Raw genomic sequence first — 24,986 nt, 5'->3', positions numbered from 1 at the left:
TGACGATGTAATATAATATTGTTTTATTATTTCCACTAGATTATTTTATAATTTCATTAGGAGGCCCATTTTAGACCTCAAAATTCCCTTAATGACACTTTCTAGATCTATTGTAAAAAAATCTTCTTAAACAAACCTGACTCACAGACTTTACCTTTCTTGTCAATGGGAGGTTGATCCAAGCTTTGTCTCCAAAGAATCATGAAAAGCAAGCTCCCTCGCCTCTTATTTGGGCCATGGGTTGCTATCAATAAGCACAGATTCGAGGCCATGCAAGCATGGAAACTTGAAATTACAACTATGAAACCAAACCAACTCAAAAAATCTCTCATAGATGTGAGGATTTCCAGAGCCAGCTGTTTGCAGGGTGGATCTATGATTACGGATGACTTCATCAAGTGTATTTGAATCATTGCAGAGCCTTTTCCTTTTAGATGATTGACCTTGGTTGCTATGATAAAGGTGATCCTGCAGTCTGTAAACCAAACGAAAAACACCTCCCAACCGACCGTATCCCAATCATTTTCGTTGCATGGACATCTAACATCGTTGTACAGGGCTTCAAGGGCCTCAAGGGCAAAGTGGAACCCTTCAATGCAAACCTCGAGCATGTTACAATCCAAAAACATCACCATCTCCTGATCTCCAACTTTCTGAATTAAACTCCATGACATTCTGCATCCCCTCTCACTTTATCTCCCTACCACCCAGACATTCTTTGTCTTAGCTAGGTCATGGTGTGAGTTTGTAAGTTCCCTTGATGCGTCGCACGCCTAAGGCGCTCCTACTCACATGATAAATACATTGTTTCTCTATCTACCAGGGGCGCTTTAACCGATCATCCCTCGCGCTCGCAACTCTAACTTCCATAGCCCAACATCATACGTTGGTGTTCTAGTGATTAGGTGCGCAACTTCTTGGTCGGGGGTCTTACAAGGGCCTCGCTGCTTATCAGCTATCTTGTTATACCTACTGAAATGTTGTAAGTAGTTTATGGTCAATTTGCTTTGACCTCTCAAATTTTAAAAAAAATCTATAAAGTTCATTAAAATTTCTTTTAAATTATAGTATTAAATAAAATATTTTGAAAATTAAAAATCAATTTTTAAATTTAAATTTCTGTTTTCTATTAGTTAATATATAAAATGTAGCTAATTTCATGGGATTTCAAAATATATAAATATATAAATATAATAACACCAAATTTCTATACAATTAATTAAAACGGCCGCCAATAATTAACACTAACAATAAATACTTACATCAAATCAATTCATTAAAATGGCCACCAATAATCAATTAACAATAACAATAAATAAATACTATCAAGTCAATTTGACCATCGATATTTATCTTAGTTATGTTTATTAAAATTAATGAATTGTTTCTAAATTCACTATGACTCAATACTTTGTGATAATTATTGGTGCAATCTCATATATACTTTTTCTTTATTGACTACATTTATCTCAACGATTACCAATAGAATTATTTTTTCGGGGATTGATTTTTGGGATTTAAAATGATGTCCACGGCCCTTTCATACATTTGTTTTTGAGAATATTTTATTAAGTGAAAGTATGGGCATACTCCACTTACTTCATTATTGTTGCGGAACATCCCGTCAAACTAGTTTTTAGTATATTTTGTAATTAAATATTTTTTAATTTGATTTAGACTAACAAATCTCCAAAAACATTATTATATATAATATTACAGTAAATATTTTGGTTTCGTATAATCAAAATAATGTACGTAATAAAAGATTTTGTGAAAGTTTCATTATCTTAAATATACTTGTCAACGCAATATAACAAGCTATTTATACAAGTAAAACTATATATCACAAACGTTAACTAAAATCAATATAATGACATTATTAATTTAAGTTTAATTTTTTTTTGTAAATTGCAAATAAATAAATTTATTGATAAATTTGAAAATATCACATCCTAATTATTTTAGGAAACTAATAAGTTAAAACATGATAAATTAAAAAAACACCAAAATTTATATACTTTTAATAAAATTAAAGCTTTAAATTTCATTTATTTTAAATATATTTGATCATTAATATGATGTTATAAATTACTCATATAATTAAAATTAGGTAAATTTACCATTTAACCTAAAATAAATAAAATAATAATAATGTTATTAATCTAAATTTAATACTCCACTTTTGTAAATTACAAGAATAAGAAAACCTGTCTCAAGAAATAAGAAAACTATTGAAATCTAAATAAATTGGACTTTATCATAGAACAATTTAAGAAATAGACATGTATTGTTTGGACATTTTTCTATGTTTTATATTGATATCATTTAATTCCTCATTGTTACGACGGTTTTTTAAATACCATTGTTTATATTGATGAGAGTGTGTTTCATGATAATACATATGTTTATATCATTTCAATTAACTATTTCGATAAATTAATGATAATCATTTGGGATCACAATTGACATGAGTCACACCCATCCTTAACCTAGGTAGATTTTTATACTACGGCTATGTGAACGAACTTCATGTTCACACGAAGCAATTCAGGTTCATGTACATGGTGCGGTCAATGGAGATGACGCGTAATCCACTCTGTCAATGAAAAGGATATTTCTCCTCTATTTCATCATAACATAGTGGCCACACAAACAACCCCCGACGAGAGCAACCGCATCATACAAACTGCCCGGTAGGTGTTGACCAATACTACTCACTTCTTTGCCGGCTTCTCCTCCGTGTTTACCTGCGAGGAGGCGAGGAGCTGTAGGTTTTGGTTTCAACTTCATACAGCGCCCAGGGTTCACGGGAGAGACCTTTTTTATTATAGGGAATAGTTTTACAGCCGTGTGGTGATGGCGATGAGAAGAGAGCAGGATGATGGTCATAAAGTTAAGCTGAACGTTGGGGGAAAACGATTTGTTACGAGCCCAAGTACTCTGGCAAACGCAGGGCGGGAATCGATGCTGGGAGCCATGATCAGCCACGATTGGGCGTCTGAGAGACCAAATGGCCACGAGTATTTCATCGACAGAAATCCAGCCTATTTCTCCCTTCTCCTCGACTTCCTGCGAACAGGGGAACTTCACGTCCCTCCACACATGTCCCAGAAAGCCCTGTACAGAGAGGCGCTCTACTATGGTCTCATGGACAGAGTCCATAGCGCCACATGGGCTCACAACTTGGATGGAAACCGAATTCGACTTGCCGCTTCCATTCATGGAAAAGCCACGGGAGACGCCACGGCTATCAGAGCAGCGCAGGACGGAGGATGCTGCGTGGCACACGGCAGCATGGTTCATGTCTACGATTGGACCATGGAGGAGCTACAACCCCTCAATCTTGATTACCATCTCGTTAACGATGTGGGTTTTCTGAATCCCCAACGCCTCGTCATCGGCACTTGCGCCAGCGTGGACAAGCCAAACCACGGCGGCATGGCGAGCTTCAATACCAGAACGGGAAAGCTGCAGCATAGATTCCAAGTGTACCATCAGGGCGACAAACCCAAAAATTTCACCGCCGGAGCGCTCGCCAGCAGCAGCCACGGTCACGTGTACGCCAGTTGCAGAGGGTTAAAAGCCGAATACGGAGTAGGGGTGTGGGATCAGACTACAGGTGAGCAAGTGGGTTTCGTATACGATTGGCCCCTCGGAGATGCAGGGAAGCTAGAGTGGCTTCCCGAGAGCAATCTCGTCCTGGCGGCGACTCTGTATCCTCGAAGTGATCATGGTTACATCAGCTTGATGGATTTCAGGGAAAAGAACAGCGCAGTCTTGTCGTGGACAGACTGCCATCTTTTGGACGACAAGGTGGTGGTCGACACCGTGGCCATGGAAGATTGCAGTAGCGTATGTGTGGTGAATCAATATGATAATCTCGGATTTCTTGATACGAGGTCCATGAACCATGTGAAGTGGTGTCACCGGAATCGGCCCGGAAAAATGGTATCTCAATCACTTGAAGAGGGGGAAGAAAGATTGTATTCTAAATTGGCAGCCTGCGGACTGCAGCTTTTCTCGACAAAGAAGGAGAAGGTGCACGTATTCTGTGCTCCTCATTGGGTGCTCACATCGCAGATACAGAACAAAGTCGGACCATATGGAGGCGGTATCGCCGATATTGCTGTTGGCGGAGACCGTCTGTTTGTTTTGTCTGATGAAGAAGATGTGTTTGATGTTTGGGAAACTCCAGTTTCTATGAACACCAGTGTTTATCAGGACGATGAATAGCCGCTTATTAGGTTTGTGTATTGAACTATATTGATACTGTACAGCTGATCAGATACCGTATGTAGAAGATTTGAGAACAAAAGCTTTTATATACATATAAACCGATTTTGATTCTTCTTTGGTTTTAAGCTGCAACCCAAAGAATCTATTTTAAAAATTAGCTTCCAGTTGCAACTCAATTAAATAAAAATGTAAGAATTTATGCTAAAGTCCTTTGACATGGAGCCGGTTTCGGACCGACTCCATCATCGAAATTGCGTGTTGTATTCTGTTAAGTAACCGAATGGTATGGCAATAAGAACAATCTTATCCTTGGTTTGGAAGAATTGCATAAACTGCGGATTGCTTCATATCCTTTGATTGAGTCGCTCAGTAAAGTAGGGTCCAACTAGTTACGAATTTGTCCACTGTTCCTTTGATTGATTGAGTCGCTCAGTAATGATCCACGACCCTGGTAAACAGGGTTTGTCCACTGTTCTCAGCTTCAAGAAGCTTCAGTTAACTGTTCTCATGATATACCTTCTAACTGTGACTGCTATCAAAGTCCCCGTTATTAATAATAATAATAATAATATCTATTTTTAATGTCACAGCCAATCCAGACACCAAATTGGTGTATGAGACCCCCTTGTTTGTGGGACAAGGGACCCACCTCCGGGCAGCGATTTGACTGCTAAGTCTACGAAGGCATACATACTCTACCCCCTCTGGTTTTGAACCTGTGACCTCTTAGGAGGAAACACATGCTCTTAACCATTAGGCCCACTCAACCTGTTTCCACTACCTATCGTCCACTCTTTTCACTCTTTTCATTCATTGTGTTTGTCCATGATAAATTTTTAGTTAATTGTCGTTGTCGACGATGAATTTTCATATCCAGGCGAACCTGGTCAAAGTCGAATTACGAATTTATTTTATGACGCTTAGTAAAGCTGTGACAATATTCCGCTTATTTCGGAAGTGCAAGTCGCTAGAAATCTCCATTTCCGCTTTATCTTTTATTTTATTTTTTCTTATTAAAAAACTTTGAGCACGAGTCACTTTGACCCTTCTTCAGTCATAGGCTCAATCAAAAGCTATGGAACAAAGCGACACACAAGTTCTTTCTCCAACTACTTTCGTGTATAATTCGTAGCTTCATTTTTAATGTAAATTGGAATTAAGATCTAATTTTCAGAGTAAATATTTTGTGTTGTAGCTGAAGCTAAAAAAAAATTTCACAATCAATTTGTTGTTCTAAATGTTTAGATAAATGGGTAAATATCCCTCAGGGGTTTTTAAATATCCATGATTATATAAAGGGGTTTTTAAGACCATAATGGATATAATTCTATTAAATATTGTTCTCAAGGGAATGTTTCAAAATATATAACTCAAGGATAAGCTTGAATGTCTCAAATTATTATCTTAAAAAATTATCTCTATAAAAATAATATATATTTCAAGGATTATTTTACTTAACAATTTCATTTTTGTCTCTCCAAAGATAATACTTGCAATTAAAGAAATATTGTCTCTTTTATCATTATAGAGACAACTTGTCATTAATCCTTGTCCCTTAATAATAATAATAATAATAATAATAATATAAGTAAATAAATAGTAAACAACAAAAAATAATAATAATAATAGTAAATAATAAAGAAAAGATAGTAATAATAAATAATGAAAAAAATATAATAATAATAAATAAATAAAAGAGTGAATAATAAATTGTAATTCTAAATAATTATATATAAAAGTAAACTATAAAAATAGTAAAAATAAGTAAAGTTAACAAGTAAAAAGGAATAAAATAAGAAAATTTTAAATTAAGAGAAATATTAAACAAAGCAAAATTTAAAATTAAAAAATAAAAGTTGCATGTTGACACATGAAATGTGTTCATGCAGACCCCTTTCATTTTATTGGTCTATTTAATGGACGATGAGAAAGATGAGATTCATTTCATCCATTCTCTTGGGAGAAAAGTGTTGTGAGACAAAAGATTTCATAGCAGTAGTATGTTGATTGAGGGTTCGGGATAGCCATTTATAGAAAGATTATGTGCAATGAGCATTCAGTTGGGTAGAGAGTCATCCCAAAAAAATTTGTTGCCGTTAACGGCATTTAAAAAACATTCAACTCTAAAAGCACAAGTAAGGAATATATATTGTCGTGGAATTCAAAGAACATTCAACTCTAAAAGCACAAGTAAGAAATATTGTCGATATAGGTAAGTTTCGTGTTTTTTAAATTTTTTATGTTAAACAGTTGAATAATTATGTGTTAATTATTAATCACATAAATTTATGTAGTTATTTGTATATTTTAAATAGAGGTTGTTATATATGGTATTAAAGCCTAGGCTAACCCTTAAGGCCTATGGGCATTTTAATGTAGAAAACTTTGATTATTTACAGAATTTCCAATTACTCCTTCCATAAAAGAATACTCTCTAGAATTTTATCATCCAGCGTCATCTTCATAATCCTTCTATATAAGAGAATACTCTCCAGAGTTTTATCATCCATCCACGACTTCATAATTCTTTCAACTGCTTAAAATTTTCTATGTAACCTCTAAATACAAGTTTGAAATACTCTCCAGAGTTTTATCATCCATCCGTGACTTCATAATTCTTTCAACTGCTTAAAATTTTCTATGTAACCTCTAAATACAAATTTGAAAGGAAAAAAAATATTTAAACACGAGTTTCAATGATTTTGCTTCTAATGACAAAAAGGAATTTAGTCATAGAAATTAAAAAGTAAACACAATTTTTTTTAGCATTAAATACAATCAAAATAATATATAAAAATATATATAATTATATATATTGATTTTGTAAAAATAAATAATTTTAAAATAAAATAATTGTTATACAATACACTGAATGAATACCACTTCATATCATTTTTTTTCTTAGAAAATAGATGAAAAAATTGTTTTGATTTTGGACGCTTCTTTGCACCTATATACTCTATAATATAATTTCTTGATCCCGAAAAATATATACTCTGCAATACATTAACATGTTGATAATATGGAGTATGAATAATAAGTATGTTGAGATAGGTGAAAATTAAATTATTTTTATAAATAATTATATATGGAATATCATATTCATTAATAATAACATTGTTAAAAATGAAGTAGTGTCTATATAAATTTACTGAGAAGTTGCATGTTGACACTGATAAAGATAATAGACTTTACTAACTGTAATTTTTTAAATAAATCAATATTGAATTTTTATGCTTAAATATATTGTTTATTACTTTGGTGTAAACTATAAAAATAAATAAAATAAATATATTAAAATGAAAGTATGAGATAAAAACAATAATAATATATAAAAAATTAAATTAGCTATTTTATTTTGAAGTAAAAAGTATTCTAATTATTATTTATTTAAATTAAAAAGTTTTCTTAAGTTAGTTATATATTACTTGTCATAAATAACTAAAAGTTATTTGATTGTTTTTTGTTTTCACACATGGGAAAATCTATCATAACTCAGTTGGCAAACCAGCAGTGAAGACAACCATCTCTAGCTTTTATCGGCAAATTCATGCTGGTTGAACACCGTTATTCAAGGAAAACCAAACCACTTAGAATAACTCGTTGACAACTAGCAGTGAGGACAACCATCTCTAGCTTTTATCCTTGAATGCCTGCTGACTCAACACCCTTATAAGGAAAATCGCACCACGAAGAATAACTAGTTGGTGGTCACTAAGGGGGCAGAGTTTCACTCTTGCTAGATGCCTTTGGGTCTTGGGTCATTAACCTGTTTCTTTAAGTCCGATGAAGACGAGCTCATAGCCAAACAAAAAAAGTTTTGGGGCATAGTGCAAGCCCAAAAACTATTTGATTGTTATCATAAAATTTATGACTTATTTTTGAATTAAAAAATCTTTTGGAAATAGCTAAAATAAAAGCCAATTATAAATAATTAAAATTTATATTCTAAATTGTAAACTAGTTATAGATAACTAAAGTTATATCTCAAACTAGAAACCAAAACCCAAAACTTAAAGAGAAGTTCTAGTTAATTTGTTATGACATACATAATTATTAATAATATAAAAGTTGTCTATTTGTAAGAATAAAATATTAATGATATAATAACATTCTAAGAGAGGTTTATATTTTGGTCAAGTTTATATATATATATATATATAATTAAAAAAAAAGACCTTGAGGATTTCAATTATTACTCTCTGGTTTTATGCACACAATTATAATGATTCGAGCATGGACGCGAGCCGAGCTTTTCGGGATTTGAACCCCGCCCTCAGTGAAAGTTGTCTATTTGTAAAAATAAAATAATGATGATATAATAACATTCTAAGAGAGGTTTATATTTCGGTCAAGTTTATATATATATAAAATTTAAAAAAAGACCTTGAGGATTTCAATTATTACTCTGTGATTTTATGCACACAATTACAATGATTCGAGCATGGATGTGAGCCAAGCTTGTCAGGATTTGAACCCTACCCTTGGTGAAATCTGGCCAACACCCTGTCATTGGGCCAGTTGTCATTAGTATTTTTAGTAAAAATATGTGTGTTTAGTTCTTAACATACTTCAAGTTTGGGTAGTCGTATATGAGGTAGTTCTACTTCAAGCCTTTATTCCAGATTTTGAGAGACCCCTGCTTGAAAACACCATTGCTTAAATTTTCATTGAAGGTAATGAATATAAAGTTATATTTTTAGACAGTAGTTATGTTGGCATTGTGATTGTGGTGTCCTTGATGACAACCTACTTGATGAGTTGTCTTTTGATGGAAACCTACTTGATGAAGATGTCAACAGGATGTGTCTACATATGACAGAGTGTTTGGACAAAGGAATAGCAGTTCAAAGACATAGAAATGATGAAGGGGATGTTTTGATAGGTACATGCGGGTTCTATGAAGCAAAGTCGCATACACACTCGGGTATGAAGAAGAAAAGGCGTGTACAGTTTCTGCACTATGGTATTGACCCATAGTGTTGAGCCCAACAATGGATATTTGATCCTGTCAAAGAATACCATCTGCATTAGTGTGGTTTTTACCTGTGGTATTGGATAAGGGCTAAGCTATATAAGGAGATGAAGATCAAAGTACTTGTGTGTGTAAGTAATGAATATTTCATAGTTAGATGTAAATCAAGTGTGCATGTAATAGGATATTAATGAATAGTTTGATATGAAACTAAGTATGCACCCGGAAATTTGATGATGGATTAGATTCAATAGATCTGAAATGAATATATTGTTAATGGATTGATTTGATCTGTAATATTTATGTGTGACGCATGTTTTGTTATGTATGCCGAGAGATGGGTTCGTTCTGGAGGTCTGATGTGCAACAAAGCTATAAGTCAATGGTTGCAGATCTATATGCAGGTTTGATAACCTGACGGGAACATACACATGCGGGTTTTAATGCTGGTGTTGTAGCAGCTAAAACCACCCTTCAATATTTTTCCTTAACTTCATTTTGGAGCCTCCCTACCAAAATCCTAGTAGCATTTCCTGGGTACCTATGTTTTCAATTGAGTTTATCTTTGGGTTTACAGCTTTTGTTTAATAACTTTCCTTGCTTTCCAACCACAAGCTAACCTCCCATGACTTGGTTTGATCCCGGTTCTTGCATTGCCTTGGAAAACTGCACAGTCCTAGAGGGTAGCCAACCTTTCTCTCAGGAATTGCACAGAGCAGGCCAATAGTTATCATTGCTCTCCAGAATTGCGTAGAGTAGCCGAACAGACTACCTTGCCTAGAAAAATTGTGTAGAACATCCCGACACTGGGATTTGGTTCAGGAATTGTGTAGTCCTAGCTGGCAGCATTGGCTTCAGCTGGGAAACTGTGTAGAGCATGAGAGGCAACTAGAGCCACTGAACCCAAGAATTTTGTAGAAGCATTCGTTCAGTTGTTGCCCACTGCATGTGTCGGTAGGTTGCCCAGTTCCCTCCAGAACTGCGCAATTCTTCCTTGCATGCATGGCAGCCTTTACCGAAAAGGAAAATAGCAAAAAGTGAAAAATCATCCCTAGAAAATAGGGGTCTATTTTTAGCAAGGAGGAGTTACACTTGATTTGATTTTAGAAACTTCCCGCCAAGTGTCGCTTTCTCCTAGATTTGTGGCATGCGCATCATAAACCCTAAATCTACCAATCTATTTAATGGACACCCCAGAGCTCATTCTTCACATTCTATCTTAAAGCTCTGGAATTCCCAAGGCATCTAGGAATATTTAGCAAGATCTTCATGGCTTTTCTAGGTAAGTTTTTATTTTCATGTCTTTCACTGCTTTTTTGTCGCTTTTCTTTCCTTGACTTATGTGAGTGTTGTTTTCCTTGTTTTATTCAATGAACGCTAGTGTTTTAATGCATTTTAACTTGTAGAAGTGTTGTTTCAAGTTTTTCATTGCATTTCCTTAGTGTCACATGCATGACCCTGTTTCTGCACTAATGGTTGTCATTATGGCGACTCGCTTCATGAGCTTCCTTGTTCTTCTGTTTGACTAAATTTTGGAATTGCTCTAATTGCATGCATGTCCATTCACTTAGATGTGTACCATATTTGCACATGCATTCAATCCTACTTGTTTTCAAGTTGTCCTTGGGAAAATTTGGGCTACCTTGGCCCAGATCTTGCCTTGCTCGGCATGCACTGCTCATTCCTGGGACTCAAGGCTCTTCCTTGGCTCTAGGAATCCGCAGAGGTTGCCTGTCACTGGCTTTGTGGTTGTGCTCTGTGCAGTTCTGGGAGACATTGCCCAGTCTTGCCCTTCGGATTGTGCAATGCGCAGTCCCAGCCAGCAATCAAGACAGATTGAACTGTGCAATGTGCAGTGTCAGCCATTAGTCCACTCATTGGTATCTAGGACTGTGCAATGTGTAGTTCTAGCTGACAGTCTCTCTGTCTCTAAGATTCATAACTGTGCAATCTTGCCCAACAGTCACCCAATTTTTTGCATGACCGATTCTTGAGTTTCTTTGTGTTTTTCAGCTGACATTTTCTTTCCATGAGTGTCTCTTTATCTCCAAGCACCACAGGGAACAACAACAACAACAATAGTGAGCAGTAGACCTGCACAAGGCAAAGGCAAGAGGAAGATTGCCAAGAGTGCAAAGGCAGAGAAAATCTACAAGTTTAAGGAAGATCCACTTGTGGAGAAAGTAGCTTTGGAGATTGAGGCGAAGAGGTGACAGTGCAAAAGGAGAGTAGCACAAAGAAAGAGGGAGAAGAAAAGACTGGAAGAAGCAGAGAGAAATTTGCAGGAGTAGAGAAAATTCTCAAAGAAGAATAGGAGTTGCGTAGAAGAGAGAAGGAAGAGTAGCAAGAACATGAACAAGAACAAGAGGAAGTGCACGACGCACAGACAGAGCAAACTGTGTCGATACAGGTTAAAGACTCAGATCCACTAGTAGCAGATGATGAACAGGGCAATCGCAAGAGCAAGAACTTGCTAAGCAGGATGAACAAATGGACACAGAGATGGTACAGACAGAATAGGATTGGGACACAAATCTCATGACAAAAGCAACCAAGGTCACTCCACGGGCTTCGCCAGCTCCGACAGTAGAGCAAGTCCTAAATGAACAAGGAGAGATTGTTCTCCTTGAGGATGATCCAGGAAGAAATGTGTACAACATAACCTTTGACGAGTCACAATACAAGGTTGTACAGGCATGCAGAGTGCACACCCTAAATGATCATACATCTCCTGTGCACTTTGAAGAACGAGTGATTTTGTCTGATGTGCGAAGACATCTAGCTGCCTTGGCCGATGCTACGAAGGCTTATGCCGAAGCCACAAGCTCAAGTGTGAAGTTCTTGATAGTAAAAAATGAGCGCATGGCTAAGGACTTGCAAGCGACCAAGCAGAGGGAAGAACAATCAACGGGATCTTTTAGAGCGGAAATGAAGAAAGTGATACTTGCTGAAGTATCAACCCTTGAGATAGTCATGCGAAGACTGTATGACAGGCTCGTCACTGTGCACAAGGCAATTTACCATTTACATGGCTTTTAGAAGCGTTCCATCAATATTGCGCGCACGCTTACAGACATACATTTCGTTGTTGATCACGTACAAACATGAACAATGAGGTACAAAGGAGCCCCACTTTACTTACACAAGATGATGAAGCCACATGAAGAGTTGGACAAAGAACACATCTGGAGTCAGATCCGAAACTATGAGGAACTCCTGCTGCTCATCACCAGTGTTGAGGCTTCATTTGCATGGTTGTTCAGGAGTTTGGATGTCATCGTGCGGATGCACAAAATCCCATCCATCAAAACTCACCGAGGCAAGAGAGAAGAACCAAGTTCGACTGAATATTGACATGTACTTCGAGCAATTGATGCGCACAATAGCCAGCATAGACTTGCAAATCAACATAGAGAACATGCAGAGGTATGTCGTCCATTTGGCCGCACTTAGGACTATGCTTCACATGTTACATGACGAGTTGGACACAGGTTCTAGATCAGTATACTGGAAAGCGATGGACGCAAGTTTTTGTTCCCAAAAAGACATCACTAAATAGTATGTGGACACCATTGCACACTACCAAGCTTGACATCAGTTTGTCACCAAAGATCACCAAGAGGATGTTTCTGAGTTGGTCTTTCCACAGTTTTCTATGTCTTAGTATTGTCTTGTCTAGTTGACTCAAGCCTATTTTTGTCCCACATGGGTATAGGTGGAAATTGTATCATTATTGTCAATATGTTGTAAATTGAAATTCCAAGTGTCATTAGTGTAATGAAAACAATCATATGTAATGTAAAGATTTATATGTATTGAAGTTGAAGAGTCATGAGGGTAGTCCAAGAGTCAAAGGGGAATGTCAAGGGTCACCCCACTCTTTGCTATATATAGAACCTCATAACTCATAGACCAATATTTTGGGAGCCAAGCTTTTGGCTAGGAATTTCTTAGAGAAGGCTTGGAGAGTATTGTGACGAGCCTTGGCTTCTCCACAATGTAGAGCAAGTGCATCTCTTTGGAGGATAAGGAAGCGTTGACTGTAATGTTCAACTATTGGGGCTAGTGGATGTGAATGGCGTATGTATGGATGGAACTTTGACTTTATATAATATAACAAAGCCAACACGTTTTCATGCATATGTTGTTATTGTAGTTGGAATATTCTGGTTTCTTTAGCAATGTTTAACTTATGCATTTGTGTATGAACTATTTTGTATGCACTTGTATGAATTTGGTTGCCATCGTGTTGTTTCTTTAACCTGTCACTTCATATTGTGGACTATTCCGCTTCCATCTCGTGATATCATTCCACTCGTGTGTTCCTTTCAGGCTGCGTACTATTACAGGATTCTAAGGGGCACACTTCATTTCCCCCCTCCATGTGTTATAAACCCCATGCATCTCACTTGACTCACTGCAAGGTCACACACTTGCTTCTGACAAAGATATCACAGTTACCTCTAAACGCTACCACAGTTAAGGCATTGCTTTACTACCCATTGTTGGGACTCCCACTCTAAACAGTCTGAGGTCTAGTTGGTACTTCTTACGGGAGAGATCCCCTGACATGTTGGTGGGTCAAACACCATCAACAACTAATAATTCACTTGTCAATTCCACACTTTGGATAGATCTATATGTGGACTTGACTCCTGAAAAGGGCGTATACACACATAAGCATTTTGTGGAAAGATCATATATAAGATAGGGTTTTCCTGAGTAGATGTTTGATTAGTTTAATCAGTCTTGCTATGTTTCTATTGTCTGTGAATGAAGTCTTACTAGATGATCTATGCTTAATAGTGATGATTAAAGTTGAATTGATTGATTGAGGATTGATGATTCTTCTATTTGTATGTGATTAAATATTTGTGATGGTTTTATGATTATTTTAAAATGATTCAGTGGTTCAGGGTGTAACTCAGTGTTTTTTTCATAATGACAATGATTTTCTTTTAAGGTTCAATGTTTTTAGATATGTACGCAGGTATGGTTCAATGAAGTTACATATACAAGTGGATTTACTAAAGTAAAGTAGTGTATATATTATGATATTTTACTGATTAGGGTTTTTAGTTGGTTCAGTGAGTTGATGTAGTGTTTAGGTTCACTAGTGGTATTTTGGTTATAATGATCTAACATCTTTGGTTGTTTAAGAATAAGTTGATTGATTTGGGTGTCAATTGGTTCAGTGATTGGTTGATTCAATGATTGAGCGATTTGTTGCAATGATCAATTTCAGTTTTGATATTTGGTATTGGGGTTAAATGATGGTAGTGGGTCCAGTATGAAAATTTGATGAAACATGGCCTACCAATTTGAAATTTTGGTTCAGGTGGATCTAGTATAAAAATTATGAAATGTGGTTCCCAAAGGTTTTGAGGGTTGGAGTCTTCAGTGAGGAAGTTGAAGCTTCGTACCACTGGTAGCTGGTAAATCTGATCAAGGGGTTGGAGCTCCCTTTAGGTGGGCACTCGTAAACGAGATCAGGGGGTTGGAGCTCCCTTCTAGTGGGTGCTAGAGAACGAGAGAAGGTTGTAGCCTTATGTAGGTGAGTGCCTGCGTGTTGGTATGAGTCTGTGCCAATACATTATTGTAAGAAGTTTTTCATTATAATAAAGGATGGAGACAAAGACAACATCAGTGGTGGTTTTGTCCCACATTGGGTTTCCACGTAAAAATCCTAGTGTTCATGTGTATTGTTTCTTATGTGTGATGGTTTATTTTATTCTTACTACACATGGTTACTATTTAATTAATGCATAATGAAGCATTAATACACTAGTTCAAGTTAAACAAATGATGGATTAATTGAAAAGTTAGTTAACTGGATATATGCTAGTTGTCTACATAATAGTCGCAAACATAGATAGGTTTTATTCATTATAGTCACATACGCAAATCTGGATATGAAAAGAAAATTTTAAGTGAGTTTAAAATACTGATTCACCCTCCCCCCCAGTATTTTTCCCAACAATTGGTATTAGAGCAGGTCCTTTAGAAGAAGCTTGATTGCTTGAAGGAGATCCATCAAGATGATGGGAAAGAAGAAGATAGCTCGAAGGAAGGATTTGAAAAATTGTGACAATGATATATCAGATGCAGTGATAGTTATAGATGTCAGTAAATATTTTGGTTTGGGAGCACCTCACTTTCTATTGATCAAGAATGAGGAAGACAAAGAATTATCAGGTATGGGATTTTGTTCTAACTTTGGTCCATTTCCTTGTCTATGTAATAATGATATTGATGATGACAATGAAACATTTTAATTTGCATTCATGGGTAAAAGTGAAAGTAATCATTTTAAAGAGACAACAAATTCAAAAATGGTTGTCCTAAAATAAGAAGAATAAGGAAAGTCATAAACAATGGACAATGAAGGGGTATCTATGCTAAGCAATGATAATTATCACTAACAGAAAGAAAAGATGAATTCTAATATAATGAACCATGGTGTTTGGTATTTAGTATGCAATGGCTACACCAAAATTCATCCATCATACGAGGAAATGCAAAAGAACAGTAAGGTATTAAGTGACATCATTAATAACATACCTGATTCAACATTAAATATGGTAATGCATTATGAAACTGCAAAGAAAGTATGGGATAAACTACAAGAAATCCATGAAGAAAACCCAAAGGAAGGTTGCTTATCAAGGGAACTACCAAGTAATCTTATCCCTAACAATGTATCAAAAAATGAAAATGATAACAAAACAACCTTTGTTATGTCAAATGGAGTTGTTGATTCAGAAGAAGATAGGTTAGAAGAAATTTTTGATCTTAGAACAAAACTTGATCTTGCTTTGAAAAATATTGTTAATCTTAAAGATAAGTTGCAGTCATATGATAACAATTATCATATTAAATCAATAAATTCTTCTATGTAATCTAAACAATATTGTGAAGGTCTTGAAGTTGAGATCGGCTCTCTAAGAGCAGAGCTTGAAAAATCAGAAAAGTGGAATGGAGGACTACTTCAGGAATTTGAAGAACAAGAAAATGGGTTGAAGAAAGAGATTCTCAAATTAAAGGAGCAAGTGGAAGAAGGAAGAAGGGTTGAAGAAGATATGAAGAAGCATTATGTAGAAAAGGAAAAGAAATTTCAAATAATTGAGGTTGAGGTAAACATTATAAAAGGTAAATTAGAAGAAAGAATAAACATTTGAGATTTCAAGATACTACTAAGATTTTGGATAATATTCTTAGTAGTCAAAGGTCTCCAACCATCAAATCTGGTCTTGGTTTTCATGAAATTGTTGAAGGAGAATCTAGTTCACAAGCTGATGCAAGGAATTTAAAGGGTAACAATGCAAAACCTGAGATGTTCAACAAAGAGGTAAGAAGTCAACCTAATCAACAACCAAGGAAAGTGAATATTCAAAGAAAATCGTTTACACCTAAATATAGAAATGTTAATTGATTCTATTCTTTAAGTGATAATGTTGAATGTTTATATGTCATAATTATGGACATGTTGCAACTAATTGTAGAAGTAGACTATTTTAATCACAAGAAAATAACCACTTCACAGAAAGATCATCAACTTCCAGGTACTCAGGCTTATTTAAGGGATATTGCTTTCTTGCAATATATTTGGTCAGAAAGCTATTGATTGCAATAGAAGGAATATGAAATAGAAATATTATGATTCCTCTGCTCATATAATATGTTATTCTTGTAACAAGTTTGGGAATGTAGAAAAAAAATGCAGGAAAAAATCTATGGATCGCATTAAACAACATGGAAAGCAATCAGATAAGAATATTGATGCCAGAAGACCTAAAAAAGACGGGTCCACCAACATTTCTCATAATAAGCAGAAAGAATAAGAACATGTAACTTTCTCTCTACTCATTTGAAGAAGAATATGAATGGTACATAGATAGTAGATGCTCTCATCACATGACTGGAGATAAGAGTAAGATGGAGTCTATCAAGAAAAACCAATATGGTAAGGTTATTTTTGGAAATAACGCTCCATCAAAAGTTTTGGGAAAGGGTAGAGCCAGAATTAATAAACATAGAGAAGCAGTTGATATTTTATTATTTCAAGGGATTGAACATAATATTCTAAGTGTAGGTCAAATGGCAGATAAGGGAAATGTAATTGTGTTTACATCAACCAAATGCAAAGTTATAGATGAAGAATCTGGAAAGGTCATAGAAAGAGGATATAGAAACCCAAAAAAATTATATGTGCTTAAAGAACTAAATTCTTATAGATATGAGGAGGATTCAGACTTAGAGTAAAAGAATATGATACCCATTGCCGTACATTATTCTTAAAAGAATACTTTTAACTGTGACTGCAAACTTGATGTGAGGTACATGACCTCATGAGAACAGAAGATGATTATCAGGTCCTCAGGATCAGTGATGTGTAATCTCAGGGGGAGTAATACATATGTTGTCTTGATGATGACTCCCATGGTTGTTTTGATATTCATATTGCTTACATTATTGACAGTGCATCTGATGTAGTAACAATGAATAGGTACAGATAGTATAGGCTCAGGGGGAGCTGTGGTTATGAAATTTCAGTATTTTACTTTCTGTATGCAAATATTATGAAGGACAGTCACATATATATGTGAGTTATGATACAAAAAGTCGCGCATATTTTCCTATGGTGAATAATTAGTAGGAAAGGCTCAGGGAAATTCTATGATATGCTTCAGACAGTTATTATTTGGCTTTCTTGTTCCAGTGTTGATCGTTACAATTTAGGGATGCTACTTAGAAGTGGTATTGGTTGATAATGGTTTATGAGTTGTTGTAATATGGCATGGATTTATTGATTGATGAAGTTGTCTTGATGACTTTACTGATGGATGAGTTGATGTGATCATACATGATAGAGAAAAGTTGGCACAAGTTTCAGAGGAGCATTTTCTATGCTTCTAATAGTGCATTGTTGACATTATGACTGCTTGAGAATATCTTCTTACATAATGATGCTCATGTTGTTAAAGTTTTTTTGATGCATCATGTTATGCAGCGGTCATGGGTTGCCTATGATGAAACCATGGATGCTACTTATATATTACTTGAGCCACATATTTTTTATGATGCTACTGATAATATTTATGATGATGGAAGATTATTTTGATGATGAATATGGCACATATGTTATGTTGCTTACATGATTTCAAGGAGATAAACAGATCTTGAGTATACAACCTCATTATTTGATAAGTGTCACTCATAACATTTATGTTGTTGTCTTTATACCTTCACAGATGCATAAGTTGCAATGGTGTAGTTATGGATGATGAATTCATAAAATCACAAATTCCACTGATGATTTGCTCCATAAAGGGTTTTTACCTCAAAACTCTGTTTTGAGGTGAAAATAGGGTTTTTCCATTTCATGTACAAATTTAATGTAATTTTATTGTTTTCATATGTAATAGAGCACTGTCTGCAACCTTGGGTCACCTTGCCAAACTCTAGCACTCCAACAACTACAAAAGAGACAAGAAAATCCAAGCATGAGTCCATCAAATGACGAAAAGAGAGCCAAACTACAAAACAGATTTTAAAAAAAAAAAGCAAAGTGAAAAGGAAACTTTAGAAAGTGGGTCTTTCCTAAATGAAAAATTAAAGTCACTTGTATATAAAGAGATCATTTGTGTAGAAGAAATCATTTTGTGCAAAGGAAAGAAAGAGAGAGAAGAAAATCGTGTTTGAGGAGAGAAAGGATAAAATCGAAGCAAAATTCAAGTTTTTTCTTGTCACGATGCACCTCGTGAAGGATTTACACAAAGTTTTGAATGGGTGTGGCACACCTGCCATGCGCTACGCCCCTGGGCGTTGGCGCATGGCAGTAGTCTGCCATGCAAAACACTCATCCCATCGATTCTCTAAGGCTCCAAAATTTGCAAATACCATTCTTCCAAGTAAGAAAAACCTCCTATTTGCCATAGCAAGACATTTTATCATCCTTGATGGTGTTTTTCATGGTAAAAAATCAAACCCTAAATTGCTTCACAGTTGTATTGCAAAACTGTCTAGGGTTTTGCAGTTTTTGTCATTCTTGTTGTTTTTTACTCCTTTGCATAATTTTCCCATATCCCATCCCTCTTCACTAAATCTCCTTAATTTTCTTCCCCTTTCCCTCTCTCATTGACACTTATCCTACCCCCTATTCCCAAACCCTAAAACCCTACACCTAATTCCCACTATTCCCCAAACCCTAATCTTCATTTCCCAAACCCTATCATTCCCTAATAACCCTACAGCCAGCATCAAAACCCTCCTTTCCACTTATACTATCAGTCAAACCATCAAATCCTCAAGAAGAAAATAGCAGTCACCTATTCTTGAGAAAATATCTTCATACTCATCATTCCACACTCCACATTTGCAAGCATGGAAACAGATTCAACATATGAGAGGGATGATGAAACTGTCAGTGATTCTTCCCAAGAGGTTCATGTCACCATTTAGCTGAGTGTACCATCATTCAGAGGGTTTTCATCATCATGTCAGGTTCCAATGGGTCATTTTACACCTTGTTCATGCTTCAGTTGTGCCTAGGTAAGATTCATTTCCCTCTCTTAGGGTTTTGAAGGTATTTTCTCTTGGACGGTCAAATCATCAACACAACTTGTATCCTAATGTTAATACACCTTCTCCTATCCTTAATGTACCTTATTAAACACTTCCCATCATTGATATCCCTCAAATTCCTCATTTTCGCACAAACCCTATTTTCTTGCTACAATTTGGCAATTTTCTAGGCTAGGCCTATGTTTTGCCCTTTTGGACCCCTTCCCCTCACTCAATATTTGAAATTCCACTTTCCCCTACTTCCTAACATCCCTCCCTACTTCCAAAAATGTTCTCAAGAATTTACAAGCCCCTTATCCCTTTCATTTCACTTCATTTCGACAGATCCCCTGTTCCACACATCGGGATAGGTTTTACTCAAATGATGTTTCTAAGAAAGAAAAAATGAATTTGGAAATAGTTAGAGAGGTTTTGTCCATAATAGGCCAAGGAAGAAATACCTTGTTCACTTTTTACACATGTGTCATGGTTTTAGAGAAATGTCAAAAATACAGTTGCCTCAGGAGAATTGATGCACCTCTGAAGTGACCTTGGGAAAATCAAGATTTCTCCTAGCGTGGTTGGCCAAATGACTTGCTTGATGAGTCAAATGATAACTAGACACAAATAGCTTTCCAATGAGCTATCATGAGCTCAATTTAGAGTTGAGGAAGACCTCCAAAGGTTGACTGCAATAGCACTCTACCTTTAGGCAGCCTCATTTTACACATTTTGACCAGTCTTGGGAGATTTGACTTTTGACAGGGCAAATGAACTCCCAATGAGATTTGAATTTTGACACAACTAGATGGGGATTTTCAAAAAATTCACAGGGTATGATGATGAGGTGGCTTAATAATTGGCTCATTCCCTCACTCCACACAGCAGAATCCATGCCACTGTTTTAGTTAGAGTCCTGACTATAGATCTCACCCCATATCCCATCAGTAGGGTCACCACACTTCTCCTAGGAATTCCATGGAGAAAAGAAGACAAAGGAGACAATCAGGTGGCAAAAAGGAAATTCTTTTTAGAAGGTGAAGAACCCACAGAGGAAAAAAATGGAGTAAGGAGGGATAGTCTACCATACCCATGGAGTGAGGTAGGCTACCAACTCATCAAATATATCTCATGTGAGGGTAGATATAGTGTTGTTTATGGCTATCATTTTAGGATCCTTGAAGAATTAAGATTTGGGGTAGAACCAACAGTTCACCAAAGACTCAGCATACCCTATTTCTTGATGCAATCACTCATAGACTCCAACAACAAAGTAAAGGAAGGGAATTCCCAACAATTGGCTCACCATGGGTTGATCAAGATCCTCATTGAGAATTCCCTCCAAAACCTCAGAATCCCTATGACGTGGTCAGTCTTCAGAGACTTGCCAGTAGAGGATGACATCAAAACCCTCACTTATGATGTTAGTCCCTTTATCAGTGAGGAGGAGGCAAAACAAGAAGAAGAAGACACAAAGCTAGATAAGGATGAGATGGATGAAGAAGAAACTAATACAGAGGAACATGATGAAGCAGAAGAAGAAGAGAGAGAAGAGAAGGAGGATGATGATAGAATAGAGGAGGAAACTACGGAAGAAATTGATGGAGATGAGGAAGAACAACAAGAGGAAGAAGATAAGAAAAATAGAGAGGAAGAAGGCATTGAAACAAAAAGGGAAGAAAATAAAGAGGAGTCACCTACAATGTCTCCAGAGGCTACTGAGAGGGAGGCAACAACTACCCTCACTGCTCTCAGTACCCCTGTTAGTGTCGTTATCTTCATCCCTCCATCAGTGATCAAATTTCTCTTTTTGCATGCATTTTAGGTGTTTGATCCAATCAGCTGCATTCCATTAGGTCATGGATCATCTGATGGTAGTGGTTCATTATCAAATTTCCCTCATGATTTTTACCTGCTGGCCTATTTTCACAAATTTAGGTCTTCTGCTGTCATTTTTATTTCATTACACTTGCAGAAGTCATTTTAGGGTTTTAAGGTCTCATTAGGTCTAGGGTTTGCCACCATGGTCTTCAAAAGCTCAATAAACGGTCAGAAGGCACCATGAGGATGTTTACTAAATTCATAAAATCACAAATTCTACTGATGATTTGCTCCATAAAGGGTTTTTACCTCATAACTCTGTTTTGAGGTGAAAACAGGGTTTTTCCATTTCATGTACAAATTTTATGTAATTTTATTCTTTTCATATGTAATAAAGCACCATCTACAGCCCCGGGTCACCTTGCCAAACTCCAGCACTCCAACAACAGCAAAAGAGACAAGAAAATCCAAGCATGAGTCCATTAAATGAAAAAAAGAGAGCCAAACTGCAAAACAGAGGTTTTTAAAAAAAAAGCAAAGTGAAAAGGGAACTTTAGAAAGTGGGTCTTTCCTAAATGAAAAATTAAAGTCATTAGTATATAAAGAGATCATTTGTGTAGAAGACATCATTTTGTGCAAACGAAAGAAAGAGAGAGAAAAAATCGTGTTTGAGGAGAGAAAGGATAAAATCGTAGCAAAATTCAAGTGTTTTCTTGGCACGACGCACCTGCCGAGCGCTACACATTGGGGACAGGATTTACACAGAGTTTTGAACGGGCGCAACGCACTTGCCAGGCACTATGCACCTGGGAATTGGCGCGGCGCACCAGTCTGCCAAGCCAAAAACTCATCCCATCAATTCTCTAAGGCTCCAAAATTTGAAAATACCATTCTTCCAAGTAAGTAAAACCTCTTATTTTCCATAGCAAGACATTTTATCATCCTTGATGGTGTTTTGCATTGTAAAAAATAAAACCCTAAATTGCTTCACAATTGTATTGCAAAACTATCTAGGGTTTTGCAGTTTTTGTCATTCTTGCTATTTTTTACTCCTTTGCATAATTTGCCCATATCCCATCCCTCTTCACTAAATCTCCTTAATTTTCTTCCCCTTTCCCTCTCTCATTGACACTTATCTTACCCCCTATTCCCAAACCCTAATACCCTACACCTAATTCCCACTATTCGCCAAACCCTATCATTCCCTAATAAACCTACAACTAGCATCAAAACCCTCCTTTCCACTTATACTATTAGTCAAACCATCAAATCCTCAAGAAGAAAACAATAGTCACCTATTCTTGAGAAAATCTCTTCATACTCATCATTCCACACTCCACATTTGCAAGCATAGAAACAGATTCATCATATGAGAGGGATGATGAAACTGTTAGTGATTCTTCCCAAGAGGTTCATGTCACTATTCAGCTGAGTGCACCATCATTCAGAGGGTTGTCATCATCATGTCAGGTTCCAATGTGTCATTTTACACCTTGTTCATGCTTCAATTGTGCCTAGGTAAGGTTCATTTCCCTCTCCTAGGGCTTTGAAGGTAATTTATCTTGGATGATCAAATCATCAACAAAACTTGTATTTTTATGTTCATACACCTTCCCCTATCCTTAATGTACCTTATTAAACACTTCCCATCACTGATATCCCTCAAATTATTCATTTTTGCACCAACCCTAGTTTCTTGCTACAATTTGGCAATTTTCTAGGCTAGACCTGTGTTTTGCTGTTTTGGACCCCTTCCCCTCACTCAATATTTGAAATTCCACTTTTCCCTACTTCCTAACATCCCTCCATACTTCCAAAAATTTTCTCAAGAATTTAGAAGCCCCTTATCCCTTTCATTTCACTTCATTTCGACAAATCCCCTATTCCACACATCGAGATAGGTTTTACTCAAATGATGTTTCTAAGCAAGAAAAAATGAATTTTGAAAACGTGAGAGAGGTTTCTATCCATAATAGGCCAAGGAACAAAAACCTCCTTCATTTTTTACACAGGTGTCATGGTTTTATAGAAATGTCAAAAATACAGTTGCCTCAGGAGAATTGATCCACCTCTGAAGTAACCTTCGGCAAATCAAGATTTCTCCTAGCTTGGTTGGCCAAATGACTTGCTTGATGAGTCAAATGATAACTAGACACAAAGAAATTTCCAATGAGCTATCATAAGCTCAATTTGGAGTTGCGGAAGACCTTCAAACGTTGACTGCAATAGCACTCCGCCTTTAGGCAGCCTCATTTTGCCCATTTTGACCAGTCTTGGGAGATTTGACTTTTGACAGGGAAAATGAACTCCAAATTGAAAAATTCAAGTTGTGTTGGAAATTATACTCAATAATATTTCCAACGATCTATTGTGTACCCAATTTTGACACTAGGAAGGCCTCCAAAACTTGATCTGAAAATGGCGCTACGCACAGAATCAATGGCGCTACACATAGAAATTTTTAACACAGGCTTTTCCAACAGGTGTGTAGCGCCACCTGGCGCTCGCTTTTGATAGGGACCTCATTTTGAAGAAAACTTGGCATTTTTGGATTCTTTATGAAAAGTTATGCATGCCCAGAAATTACTAGGAAATTTTGACAAGTTTTGGGTCACCTAAAGGGCCAAAAACACCTCAAAAATGCCCTCTCTGCCACTTTTTGGCCACACAGGAAGCAGTCTTGGGAGATTGCAATTTTGGAGGGGAAAATGGACTCCAACTCAAAAAATTCTAGTTGTTAAAAAAAGTAGACTCATAGGGATTTCCAACAAGTTATCCTACACCTAGTTTGGACCTTGGGAAGCCTTCCAAAAGCAGCTTGGAAAAAGCGCTATGCATAGAAAAATGGCGCTACACATAGGATGACAAAGTGCCAATTTTGCCTGCTTGCTCAGAATTTCACCTAGTTTTCTTCCAATTTGAATTTTTCTCTCTCATGGTCAAATTCATGATGTGAAATGATGTAAATTGATGTACTATGATGTGTCACACGGAACGAGTTGATCTTGCGGACAAGATAGACCTTCCTAGAATCTAAAGAGACCTAGTAACAAGCAAGCCAATCAAAAACTATCTTTCTCTAAATATGCATTTATAAACAAAGGAAAACAAGTGTTTTAGGCCTACCTTGGGTCCAATGCAAGTTTGTGGAAGCCTCGCTCCTTTGATCCAAGTGAGATCCCTTGTTGCGAATCTGCAAACACAAACAAGCAAACAAATTAAATAGCACCTGAAAAGCCAATATCATAAAACATATTTAACATGAAGATCAAGGAATTCATGAAACAAATGACATAAGACAATTTGTTGAGAAAAATGAATCTGATTGTATTAATTCAAATCAAAGAAGAACTTTACAACCTATGCCTTGATGCTGTACAAGCTCCTCCCA

At 36.2% G+C, this 24,986-nt stretch overlaps 1 pseudogene; it reads left to right on the top strand.

Moving 5' to 3' along the window:
• The first annotated feature begins 2,678 nt into the window (after window positions 1-2,678).
• On the top strand, window positions 2,679-4,496 carry LOC149184829 (BTB/POZ domain-containing protein At2g24240 pseudogene; annotated as a pseudogene).
• The last annotated feature ends 20,490 nt before the right edge of the window (window positions 4,497-24,986 follow it).

This window comes from Pinus tabuliformis, chromosome 3_2 (genome assembly GCF_031772625.1).
Source record: "Pinus tabuliformis cultivar Carrire ecotype Pingquan chromosome 3_2, CPIR1, whole genome shotgun sequence".
Taxonomy (NCBI): Eukaryota; Viridiplantae; Streptophyta; class Pinopsida; order Pinales; family Pinaceae; genus Pinus; species Pinus tabuliformis.
The sequence above is the reverse complement of the archived record's forward strand: the minus strand, read 5'-3'. Positions and strand labels throughout refer to the sequence as shown.